Below are 14,123 nucleotides of genomic sequence, written 5' to 3' on the forward strand. Positions count from 1 at the left end.
CTATGTGTATATTCTGGAGATTAATCCTTTGTCAGTTGCTTTGTTTGCAAATATTTTCTCCCATTCTGAGGGGTGTCTTTTCGTCTTGTTTATGGTTTCCTTTGCTGTGCAAAAGCTTTTAAGTTTCATTAGGTCCCATTTGTTTATTTTTGTTTTTATTTCCATTTCTCTAGAAGCTGGCTGGGTCAAAAAGGACCTTGCTGTGATTTATGTGATAGAGTGTTCTGCCTATGTTTTCCTCTAAGAGTTTTATACTGTCCTGTCTTACATTTAGGTCTCTAATCCATTTTGAGTTTATTTTTGTGTATGGTGTCAGGGAGTGTTCTAATTTCATTCTTTTACATGTAGCTGTCCAGTTTTCCCAGCACCACTTATTGAAGAGGCTGTATTTTCTCCATTGTATATTCTTGCCTCCTTTATCAAAGAAGAGGTGATCATATGTGTGTGGTTTTATCTCTGGGATTTCTATCCTGTTCCATTGATCTATATTTCTGTTTTTGTGCCAGTACCATATTGTCTTGATTATTGTAGATTTGTAGTGTAGTCTGAAGTCAGGGAGTCTGATTCCTCCAGCTGTGTTTTCTTTCCCTCAAGATTGCTTTGGCTATTCGGGGTCTTTTGTGTCTCCATACAAATTTTCAGATTTTTTTGTTCTAGCTCTGTGAAAAATGCCATTGGTAGTTTGATAGGGATCGCATTGAATCTGTAGATTGCTTTGGGTAGTATAGTTATTTTCACTTTGTTGATTCTTCCAATCCAAGACCATGGTATATCTCTCCATCTGTTTGTATCATCTTTAATTTCTTTCATCAGTGTCTTATAGTTTTGTGCATACAGGTCTTTTGTCTCCTTAGGTAGGTTTATTCCTAGGTATTTTATTCTTTTTGTTGCAGTGGTAAATGGGAGTGTTTCCTTAATTATTTTTTCAGATTTTTCATCATTATTGTATACGAATGCTAGAGATTTCTGTGCATTAATTTTGTATCCTGCTACTTTGCCAAATTCAGTGATTAGCTCGACTAGTTTTCTGGCAGCATCTTCAGGATTCTCTCTGTATAGTATCATGTCATCTGCTAACAGTGACAGTTTTACTTCTTCTTTCCTCATTTGGATTCCTTTTATTTTTTTTCTTCTCTGATTGCTGTGGCTAAAACTCCCAAAACTATGTTGAATAATAGTGGTAAGAGTGGGCAACCTTGTCTTTTTCCTGATTTTAGTGGAAATGGTTCAGTTTTTCACCATTGAGAATGATGTCGGCTGTGATTTTGTCCTATATGGCCTTTATTATGTTGAGGTAAGTTCCCTCTACATCTACTTTCTGTAGGGTTTTCTTCGTAAATGTGTGCTGAATTTTGTTAAAAGCTTTTTCTGCATCTATTGAGATGATCATATGGTTTTTGTCCTTCAGTTTTTTAATATGGTTTATCACATTGATTGATTTGCATATATTGAAGATACCTTGCATCCCTGGGATAAATCCCACTTGATCATGGAGTGTGATCCTTTTAATGTGCTGTTGGATTCTGTTTGGTAGTATTTTGTTGAGGATTTTTGCATCTATGTTCATCAGTGATATTGGCCTGTAGTTTTTTTTTTTTGTGACATCTTGGTCTGGTTTTGGTATCAGGGTGATTGTGGCCTCATAGATTGAGTTTAGGAGTGTTCCTCCCTCTGCTATATTTTGGAAGATTTTGAGAGGGATAGCTGTTAGCTCTTCTCTAAAGGTTTGATAGAATTCACCCATGAAGCCATCTGGTCCTTGGCTTTTGTTTTTTGGAAGATTTAAAGTCAGTTTCAATTTCAGTGCTTGTGATTGGTCTGTTTATATTTTCTATTTCTTCCTGGTTCAGTCTCGTAAGGTTGTGCTTTTCTAAGATTGTGTCCATTTCTTCCAGGTTGTCCATTTTTTTGGCATATAGTTGCTTTTAGTAATCTCTCATTACCTTTTGTATTTCTGCAGTGTCAGTGTTACTTCTCCTTTTTCATTTCTAATTCTATTGATTTGAGTCTTCTCCGTTCTTTTCTTGATGAGTCTGGCTAATTAATGGTTTATCAATTTTGTTTATCTTCTCAAAGAACCAGCTTTTTGTTTTACTGATCTTTGCCATTGTTTCCTTCATTAAGTTTTTTTTAAATTTATTTTTTTATACAGCAGGTTCTTATTAGTCATCCTTTTTATACACATCAGTGCATACATGTCAATCCCAATCTCCCAAATCATCACACCACCAACCCCAACCCCCACTGCTTTCCCACCTTGGTATCCATAAGTTCTTTCTCTACTTCTGTGTCTCAGTTTCTGTGCTGCAAACCGGTTCATCTGTACCATTTTCTAGGTTCCACATATATGGGTTAATATACAATGTTTGTTTTTCTCTTTCTTACTTACTTCACTCTGTATGACAGTCTCTAGATGCATCCACGTCTCTACAAATGACCCAATTTTCTTCCTTTTATGGCTGAGTAATATTCCATTGTATATATGTACCACGGTATATGCCCAGTAGTGGGATTGCTGGGTCTCATGGTAATTCTATTCTTAGCTTTTTAAGGAACCTCCATACTGTTCTCCATAGTGGCTGTATCAATTTACATTCCCATCAACAGTGCAAGAGGGCTCCCTTTTCTCCACACCCTCTCCAGCATTTGTTGTTTGTAGATTTTCTCATGATGCCCATTCTAACTAGTGTGAGGTGATACCTCATTGTGGTTTTGATTTGGATTTCTCTAATGATTAGTGATGTTGAGCAGCTTTTCATGTGCTTCTTGGCCATCTGTCTGTATGTCTTCTTTGGAGAAATGTCTATTTAGGTCTTCTGCCCATTTTTGGATTGGGTTGTTTTTTAATATTGACCTGCATGAGCTGTTTATATATTTGGAGATTAATCCTTTGTCTGATGATTTGTTTGCAAATATTCTCTCCCATTCTGAGGGTTGTCTTTTTCTCTTGTTTATGGTTTCCTTTGCTGTGCAAAAGCTTTTAAGTTTCATTAGGTCCCATTTGTTTATTTTTGTTTTTGTTTCCATTACTCTAGGAGGTGGGTCAAAAAAGATCTTGCTGTTATTTATGTCAAAGACTTCCTATGTTTTCCTCTAAGACTTTTATAGTGTCCGGTCTTACATATAGGTCTATAATCCATTATGAGTTTATTTTTGTGTATGGTGTTAGGGAATGTTCTAATTTCATTCTTTTACATGTAGCTGTCCAGTTTTCCCAGCACCACTTATTAAAGAGACTGTCTTTTTTCCATTGTATATCCTTGCCTCCTTTGTCATAGATTAGTTGACCATAGCTGTGTGGGTTTATCTCTGGGCTTTCTATCTTGTTCCATTGATCTATGTTTCTGTTTTTGTGCCAGTACCATATTGTCTTGATTACTGTAGCTTCGTAGTATAGTCTGACATCCGGGAGCCTGATTCCTCCAGCTCCGTTTTTTCCATCAACACTGCTGTGGCTATTCGGGGTCTTTTGTGTCTCCATACAAATTTTAAGATTTTTTGTTCTAGTTCTGTGAAAAATGCCATTGGTAATTTGATAGGGATTGCACTGACTCTGTTGATTGCTTTGGGTAGTATAACCATTTTAACTATATTGATTCTTCCAATCCAAGAACATGGTATATCTCTCTCTTTGTTACTATCATCTTTAATTTCTTTCATCAATGTCATAGTTTTTTGCATACAGGTCTTTTGTCTCCCTAGGTAGGTTTATTCCTAGGTATTTTATTCTTTTTGTTGCAGTAGCAAATGTGACTGTTTCCTTAATTTCCCTTTCAGATTTTTCATCATTAGTATATAGGAATGCAAGAGATTTCTGTGCATTAATTTTGTATCCTGCAACTTTACCAAATTCATTGATTAGTTCTAGTAGTTTTCTGGTGGCATCTTTAGGATTCTCTATGTATTGTATCTTGTCATCTGCAAACAGTGACAGTTTTAGTTTTTCTTTTCCAATTTGTATTCCTTTTATTTATTTTTCTTCTCTGATTGCCATGGCTAGGATTTCCAAGACTATGTTGAATAATTGTGGTGAGAGTGGACATCCTTGTCTTCTTCCTGATCTTAGAAGAAATGCTTTCATTTTTTTCACAATTGAGAATGATGTTGCTGTGTGTTTGTCATATATGGTCTTTATCATGTTGAAGTAGATTCCCTCTATGCCACTCTTTGGAGAGTTTTTATCATAAATTGGTGTTGAATTTTGTCAAAAGCTTTTTCTGCATGTATTGAGTTGATCATATGGTTTTTCTTCTTCAATTTTTTAGTATAGTGTATCACATTGATTGATTTGCTTATATTGAAGAATCCTTGCATCCCTGGGATAAATCCCACTTGATCGTGGTGTATGATCCTTTTAATGTGTTTTTGGATTCTGTTTGGTAGTGTTTTGTTGAGGATTTTTGCATCTATATTCATCAGTGATATTCATCTGTAATGTTCATTTTTTGTTGTATGTTTGTCTGGTTTTGGTATCAGGGTGATGGTGGTCTCATTGAATGAGTTTGGGAGTGTTCCTTCCTCTGCAATTTTTGGAAGAGTTTGAGAAGGATTGGTGTAAGCTCTTCTCTAAATATTTGATAGAATTGACCTGTGAAGCCATTTGGTCCTGGACTTTTGTTTGTTGGAAGATTTTAAATCACAGTTTCAATTTCATTACTTGTGATTGGTCTGTTCATATTTTCTTTTTCTTACTTGTTCAGTCTTGGAAGATTATACCTTTCTGAGAATTTGTCCATTTCTTCCAGGTTTCCATTTTTTGGCATAGAGTTGCTTGTAGTAGTCTCTTAGGATGCTTTGTATTTCTGCCATGTTTGTTGTAACTTCTCCTTTTTCATTTCTAATTTTATTGATTTGAGTCCTCTCCCTCTTTTTTCTTGATGAGTCTGGCTAATGCTTTATCAATTTAGTGTATCTTCTCAAAGAAACAGCTTTTAGTTTTATTGATATTTGCTGTTGTTTTCTTTGTTTCTATTTCATTTATTTTCTCTGATCTTTATGATTTCTTTCCTTCTGTGAACTTTGGGTTTTGTTTGTTCTTGTTTCTCTTGTTCCTTTAGATGTAAGGTTAGATTGTTTATTTGAGATTTTTCTTTTTTCTTGAGGTAGGCTTTTATAGCTATAAACTTCCCTCTTAAAACGGCTTTTGCTGCATCCTATAGGTTTTGTATCATCATATTTTCACTGATTTTGTCTCCAGGTATTTTTTGATTTCCTCTTTGATTTCTTCAGTGATCTCTTTGTTGATTAGTAACCTATTGTTTAGCCACCATGTGTTTGTGTTTTTTATATTTTTTCCCTGTAATTGATTTCTAATCTCATAGCTTCGTGGTCAGAAAAGATGCTGGATATAATTTCAATTTTCTTAAATTTACTGAGGTTTGATTTGTGACCCAAGATGTGATCTATCCTGGAGAATGTTCCATGCACACTTGAGAAGAAAGTGTAATCTGCTGTTTTTGGATAGAATGTCCTATAAATATCAATTAAATCTGTCTGGTCTATTGTGTCTTTTAAAGCTTCTCTTTCCTTATTTATATTCATTTTGCATGATCCGTCCATTGGTGTAAGTGAGATGTTCAAGTTCCCCACTATTATTGTGTTACTGTCGATTTCCTCTTTTATAGCTGTTAGCAGTTGCCTTATGTATTGAGGTGCTCCTATGTTGGGTGCATATATATTTATAATTGTTATATCTTCTTCTTGGATGGATCCCTTAATCATTATGTAGTGTCCTTCCTTTTCTCTTGTAACATTCTTTATTTTATTTTAAAGTCTATTTTATCTGATATGAGTAATTCTACTCCAGCTTTCTTTTGATTTCCGTTTGCATGGAATATCTTTTTCCATCCCATCACTTTCAGTCTGTATGTGTCCCTAGGTCTGAAGTGGGTCTCTTGTAGACAGCATATACATGGGTCTTGTTTTTGTATCCATTCAGCAAGCCTTTTTTTCTATCCTAGGCCCATTGTTCTTCTTATAAATTTTAGGATCAGCTTGTCAATTTCTACCAAAAAATCCTGCCAGAATTGTGATTGAGATTGCAGTATATCCAGAGATAAATTTGGTGAGAATTGATACCTTGACAATTTTGAGTCTTTTGAACTATGAACACAGTGCCCTTTTTCAATTTTGTAGATCTCTTTTGATTTCAGTCATTAAATTTCAAAGTACAATAGGTATTGTACATACTTTATTATATTTCTGCCTAAATATTTCAAGTTTTTCATTAATATTATACACAGTACTTTTATTTCAATTTTTACTTTTTCATTGCTAGTAGATTAACAGCCTATTGATATTTTGTATACTTATCTCATTCTATGATCATGCTAAACTACTGATTAGTTCTAATAGCATTTTGGGGGGTTTTCTAAATAGTCCAATCATTTATTAATAAAGAGAGTCTTATTTCCTCCTTTTCCATGTGTAAGCATTTAATTTATTTATCTTATTACACTGGTTAAGCTTTTTAGTATACTGGTAAATAGAAATAGTGAATGTAGATTTCATTGAGTTTTTCCCAAAATTGGAGGAAAAACTAAGTTTTTACTGAAAAATATAATATGAACTTTAGTTTTTCTGTACATACTCTTTATCAGAATGAGAATGTTCTTTTCAAATCTTAATGTGCTGAGAGTTTTCAGGATGACTGGGTATTGAATTTTTTCAAAAACATTTATGCATATACTGTACTGAGATGATCATACTGTTTTGTCATGTTTATTCAGTTTAGCCTGTTATTATGGTGATATATTGATTGATTTTTCAAATACTGACCAAACTTTTTATTTCTAGGATAAACCCTACTTGATCATTGTGATATTGTGATATAATAAGAAATATATATTTTGGTCTTTGTCCATGGTTCCTGGTTCATAGCTCTTAAAACCCTTGAAATTTCCTGAGTGATAAGAGCTCTAGGGACAACTTTTTAAATGATCTTTAGTGTTTGTTCCTCGTTCCTGAAAGAGTTCCACAGAAATAAAAGTGAAATGGGTATCTTTTTTATTCCGAACAAGTTCCTTTCAATCACACCTGCATTTATTTTAATGAAGTGATTTTTGGAAAGCCCTTAGGTAAGAACAGGTTGGGAGTTGTTTGTCAGGGGAACCAATCATGTGATTAGACGTTTGGAACTTTAAAGATCATCCCCTGATCTCTGGAGAGGGGAAAGAGGCTGGAGATTGAATTAATCCCTAATGGCCAATGACAATCAATTATGCTTATACAATGAAGCATCCATAAAAATCCCTGAACTACAAGGTTTGGGGAGCTTCTGGGTTGCTGAACACAGGAGGTGCTGGGAGAGTGGTGTGCCTGAAATAGGCATGGAAGCTCTGTGCCCCTTCCTCCATACCTTGACCTATGCATCTTTTCCATCTGTCTGCTCCTATGTTGTGTCCTTTTATAATAAAGTGGCAGTCTAGTAAGTTAACTGTTTTCCTGAGTTCTGTGAACCAAATTACTCTCTAGCAAATTACTGAACCTGAGAAAGGGGTAACAGGAATGTTCAATTCATAGCAAGTTGGTCAGAAGCAGAGTTGACAACTTGGACTTGTGATTGGTAGCTGAAGTGAGCGGGGGGGTGGGGGTAGTCTTGTGGGACTGAGCCCTTAACTTGTGTTGGGGATAAAGGTGAGCTACCTCAAAATGTTCCTTAATGGCATATTGATTATTTTGAATTAAAGTTAGTTAAAATGCAGAAGGGACACTCTGACCCTCCTCTCTGTCTTCTGAAAGCAGGAAATAAATCTCTAAAATGAAATGTGCACTCCCTGCATCTGGAGGTATAAGGACACCCTTATCGCCAAACATAAGGAATTTGGGGAAGTCTGTATAAACAGAACTTGTTACTTCTTTAATTTACTACCCCAAGCCCAAACTCTGTTTAGATTCTGAATTGAGCACCCCAAACCTAAATTTCTTTGTCCTGTCAATTCCTTACAAATTTATATTTCTTTGTCTAAAAAGTATAAAATCTTCCTGCTTTGGCCACTTCATAGGTCCCATTTCTAAGAGACCTCTGCACATGTGAATTAAAATTGGTTTCTTTTTCTCCTGTTTAATCTGTCTTGTGTCGATGTTATTATTAGTCCAGCCACAAGAATTCAAGAGGGATAGAGGAGGAAATTTTCCCCTCCTGGCACCTGTGAGATCTGATGCTATCCTCAGGTTGATAGTGTCAGAATATAGTTAAATTGTAGGATATCCACTTGTTTTAAGAGAATTGCTTGATGTATCAGAAAAACCATACGTTTTTGTCAGAAGTGAAATAGTGAGAGTAGCAGTAAAGAAAAACAAAAAAGTTTTTTTTTCCCTCTCACTCATAGCATGTTTTTCATTTATTGATAAATTCAATTTGCTATAACTTTGTTAAAGGTTTTTGCATTTATGTTCCTGAGAGACACAGATATGTAGTTTTCTTGTCATGTAATAACTTTTTCTGATTTGGGTTTGGGGGTTATGCTAGCCTCATAAGATGAGTTGGGAAGTATTTTTTCTACTTCTCTTTTCTGAATGAATGATTGTAGGATTAATATTATTTCTTAAACGTTGGGCAGAATTTTACTGTGATGCATCTGTTCCTGGAGTTTCTGAGCTGGGAAACTTTAAACTATGAATTTAATATCTTTAGTGTATACTGAGCTATTTTAGTTATTTCCCTCTTCATAAGTGAGCTTTAGTACTTAATATTTATACAGTCTGTTGTGATCTCTCTTCATCTATTTCTAACTTTGTTAAAATTATATCATTATTTTTGTCTTGATAAGTCTTGTTATCATTTCAATATTTTTTATCATTTCCAAGACCCAGAATTATGTTTCATTGATTTTCTCTTTTGATTTTTGCTTTTCTGTTCTCAATTTTATTGTTTCTAATCTTATCTTTATTATTTCCTTCATTGTACCTGCTTTGGAAATATCCTCCTATAATGCTAGAAATATTCCTTGCTCTAAAATCCACTTTGTATGATGTTAAAATAGGCGCATCACCTTTTTTGGTGACTGTTTTCATGACTTGACATTCTTGATCCTTTTATTCTCAGGTGACTTTACAATAAACAATTATAATTAATTTACAACCAGGTATCATATACTTTTTCTTCCTCCTATTTTATTTTTATGTCACCATTTTTAGTATAGTCTTTCCCACTGATTGTTTGCATCTTTTTTTTACTATTTTTCATAGATGTGTAGACATTTTTTAATCTATTTGTCAACCAGTCTGTACCATGTCAAACTGTCTGCATTTTTATTGCCTTATTGTGATTTCTGATATCAGAGGGAAATAATTGACATTTTTATAATACTGACTTTTCCCATCCACAAAGATAATGTAGTTTTCCATTTATGTATCTAACCTTTATTTCATATTATTGAATATTTTAATATTTTTTCTATGAAGTCTAATTTTAGTTTTATTAGTTAGTTTTTATTTTAGTTTTATTAGTTAGTTTTATTCTTATGTATTTCATAATTTTTGTGCCATTATAAATTCTGTCCCTTTCATTTATATAGTTTATTTATTTGTTGCTCTTGTAAAATTTGTTATTGGTTTTAGCATATTCATTCCATATCTTGTAAACTTTATAAAATTTCTTGTAATTTCACAGAATTTATCCATACTTTTTCTTGGATTTTTCTATGTAAAAATGGCAATGGTTTATTTTATTGTTTCATTTACCATGCATTTAATTTTTTTTTTCTTTTCTTAAGTACTATCTAAAACTTACATTACAATGCTAAATAGGAATGCCACAGTGGTCATCTTTGCTTGTTCTTGACATTAAATTGTATACATTGTTCTAATATTTCACAGCCTCATTGGTAGATATATTTTACCCAGTTAAGAAAGCTTCCATTTTTGTCCTATATAAAAATGATCTTTTTTTTCGTATTTTGAAGGGCTGTGCAATTTTATTCAATTATAATTTTGCATCTATTAATGTAATGTGGGTTTATTTTTTCTAATTTATCTGTCCCAGTGAGTAGATTTCCAATGTTAAGCCATACTTGAATTATTGAGATAAATTCTAGGTCATAATATAAATCTTTTTGTTAGATTTTATTTGCTTACTATTGTTATTATTTAGATATATAGCATCCAAGTTAATGGTGAGATTAGCCTTTAATTTTTCTTTTCTTCACAATCTCTATGACTTATGATTTTGCTGTCAAATTAGTTGATGTCTTTTTATACTCTTTGCTTACAGTATGAACACATTATGTTTATTTCTGATGATAAACTCTTTTGCTTTCTTTATTCTTGTTTTTAAGAGCTCTAATCCTCCCCAAACTAATAATAATCACTATCTTAGTCTTATACAGTCTGTTCTAACTTGTAATTTCTTACTTGTTTGTCAATTTATTTGCCCAATCTTTAGTTCTGGGAAGTAAGATACAATGATTGACAAATTTTATAAAGAATCATATGATTTTGCATGAGAAGTGGGAGCAGCTCTCCCCCAAAATAGGGCATATGTGCCAGAAGAATGAATAAGGAGGACTGAGTGAGCCAAATAGTTGTTATTCCTTACAAATGCACAGGTTAGCTTCATTAACAATTGCACAGCACAGCCTCAAAAATAGGCTGTGATAAATTTACCATCAATTTGCACTCATGTTAACTTCATCTTCTACCTAGTATTTTCCTCCATGTCTTCTCTTTTAGAATATAAATTGTCCTGAAATTTTCTCTCCTTTTACCTATTTTAAATTAATAATCCCGCCAAAGCAACATTAATAAAAAAGAAAAAAAAAAATAAAGACTGATTCATAGCTTTTGCCAAAGCCAGGGAGGAACTTAGAGTTATAAAATAGTGAGATAGAAGGCAATTTTGCTTATTTAATGAATACTTTTCCACTGAGTTTTATCTACCTATCACTTGTCTGTTAGGCTAAACCATTGGCTATTCCTACATACATAAAAATATGCAGAGCATCCTGGATATCTTCTTCTAGAGAATTATTTTTTCTTGAATGATTGTAAGAAATTGATATAGAGATGTTGAACAGTAAACACAAAAGTGGATGTTTAAAAGCTTTCCCAACTTAATCCAAATCCTAATTTGAGCTCTTACCTTAAGGAGAATAATGGAAATAGAGGGGCAACAGCATTCATTTTTCTGGTTTTTAATTTTTTTTCAAATTTTACTTCAAAACATTTTTCATTTTCATTTTTCAAATTCCAAAGTTGAATTTGAAAACAAATTTCTTTTTCAATTTTTATTTAAAGAATTATTAAAATATATTAAGTGGTGCAAATTTATATAATATAGCTTAAATAACCATTTATTCATAATGTAAAATCACCTAGTTGCAAACAGGGTGCTAAATTAAAAGAACTAAAAATCTGTTAGATTCTCCAAGTTTTCAATTATTCAATTGGATGGATCAATCTGAACTGTATAAAGACTTTAATCTGTTAGCACTACAACCTATGAAATAAGATCCAATTCATAGATCTGATTTGAACTCTCTATAAAGAAGTCTTCTTTTTGCCATGAGGTTGCTAAGCCATGGAATATAAACTGGTATCTCTGCAGATCATCTGGTAGATAGGCCAACAAATGAAGCCTAAGCTGAGAATGAACCCCAAAGAGAGCAAATCAGAGAAATTGAACAAAAGATAGAATTAAAATAAAGGTAAAAAAAAGAGACTCAGAGATTGATTCCTGACTATGCAAATAGAACATGATGGGACAATTCACTGATGTGGTAAAGAGCTGAGAAATCATTCACAGTGGAGCTCTATGGTGATAAGAATTCAAGTTTCGGGCTTCCCTGGTGGCACAGTGGCTGAGAATCTGCCTGCCAATGCAGGAGACACGGGTTTGAGCCCTGGCCTGGGAAGATCCCACATGCCGTGGAGCAACTGGGCCTGTGAGCCACAACTACTGAGCCTGCGCGTCTGGAGCCTGTGCTCCACAACAAGAGAGGCCACGATAGTGAGAGGCCTGTGCACCGTGATGAAGAGTGGCCCCCACTTGCCGCAACAAGAGAAAGCCCTTGCACAGAAACGAAGACCCAACACAGCTAAAAATAAAAATAAAATAAATAAATTTAAAAAACAAAAAAGAATTCAAGTTTTTATTTATTTTATTTTACACTGTGCTTTTATAAAGTTCGCATGTTTTTAGGCTAAGTTACACAGGGGCTCAGAACAAGCCTTACCAAAATGCAACACTTTTGTATGAGGATTATTTTGAGCTAAAGGCAACTGAGACCCTGCAGTTTCAAGAGAAAATACTGCCCCTCCCTTAACTGCCTAGAAGAGCTTAAACTGGGAATTTTTCCCAGAAAAGAGTTATTACCAGAGATAAATTTTATCTAAGTGGCTCCATCTGTATGGCAGGACAAACATCTAATTACTAAACACCTGCTCTTTTTTTTTTTTAAATCATCCTGTGAATGACCCTCCTGTCCTTGGAAGCCCCAGGCGTCTATCCCATTTCTTAGCTCAGGATGACATATACCTCATTTTACCATTCTGTCCCATGTATGTGGGATTCCTGTACATATAAAATTAAATTTGGTTTTCTCCTGTTAATCTGTCTCACATCAATTTAATTCTTAGATGAGCCAGAAGAACCTAGAATTGTAGAGGAAAGTTTTCTTCCTCCTCAACAGTTATTTTTAAAATATGAAAAAAATTGGTCTTACAGAATTGCTTAAAGGAAGCTTTTATGTATCACATGGGAAACATGATAGCATTTGAAGAAATAAAGAATGGCAATCATTTTAATAATAATAATAATAAACTTTAGGATTAAACCAGTGGTGAGTTATTAATAAGAATTAGACATTTCTGTTACTGTGAGTGCATGACTTCTCTGTAGCTCTTGTTGAGGATGAAAAATAATATTCCCTTTACCCTTCTAGGCTCTTGACTGAGACACTCTCTGTAAAAAAAAGACAGAATAAAAGGAGAGAAACAAACAACAGATTAATAACATGTATTCCTCCTGTGTGATGGGAGAGTCCCAGGAAAGCTGAGTAACTCCCTAAAATAGCCCAAGCCATTACCTTAAATACCACTGATGCTGAAAACTTGGCCTCTGTGCACCAGTACTGAATCAAAACTCGGAGACAGAGTTTTAGATGAAGTAGAAAAGAATAGCTTTATTGCTTTGCCAAGCAAAGGGAGACACAGCAGGCTCATGCCCCTCAAAACTGTGTGTCCCAACTTGGAGGGATTTGGTGAGGAGTTTTATAGCAATGGTTCAAGGGTGGGGTTGCTGATAAGGATCAGGGTGTGTGCAGGGCCTGCATAGCTTTAATATGGACTCAGGGGGTCTCTTGAAGAACTTCTCTGGTTCCTTTAATCTGGAATGAAGAATGCTAACATCGTCCATTTGTTGAGGGTTTTAGTTCTGTAAAGAGCTCAAAGATATTATTATGTGTATCCCTTGAGGCAGAACCAGAACCCTGCCCCAAGGCTGCACTATTGTTTCTTGGCTGCTCCTCCCTTGTCTCTGCACCCGCTCCCTTTCCTGATTAACAGTTGTTTGAATCTGCCCTTTGGAACACAGGGAAGATCATGGAGGCTGGAGCCTATTCCCTGCAAACAAGAAACTGGTGACACAGAAAAGCTTCCAGGCCCAGGAGCCCCATAGGGTCCTGCTTGGTTTCACCACCACAAGCTAAAGATAAAAGAAGGTGTTGTAGGGGGCTGGGAGGCCAGTAAGGGGTTTACCAGGAAAAGCACAGTAAGCAAGGATATTGTTGTTATGCAGATAAAAGTCTCTGACTTCTCCAGTGATCAAAGTTTCTAGAGGAGTGAGTCTTCCTTCACTGCTTGGTACAGAGAGGGAGACACCCTTGTGAATGGAGATTTCCTTTATAAATGTAAATGTCTCTTTCAAAAGGGTAAATTATACTCAGTTTTCAGAGCTTTTCCTATGTCTGCTGTTTCTTAAGAACAATCAGCCTAAAATAATCCTTATGCAAAGGGGCATCTTCTGAGGTGGCAAATTCTGCTTCCCTTTCTCTTAATGCCACATACCAGTTCTTTTGTATATTTTTGGTTAAATCTTGTTCTTATAACCTTCAACAGATAAAAATCACACTTCACTACTTTTCTCCAGTTTTCCATTTAGTTCTCTGCCTGTCATTTTTAGGCTA

The sequence above is a fragment of the Balaenoptera ricei genome, chromosome 1 (genome assembly GCF_028023285.1).
Source record: "Balaenoptera ricei isolate mBalRic1 chromosome 1, mBalRic1.hap2, whole genome shotgun sequence".
Classification (NCBI taxonomy): Eukaryota; Metazoa; Chordata; class Mammalia; order Artiodactyla; family Balaenopteridae; genus Balaenoptera; species Balaenoptera ricei.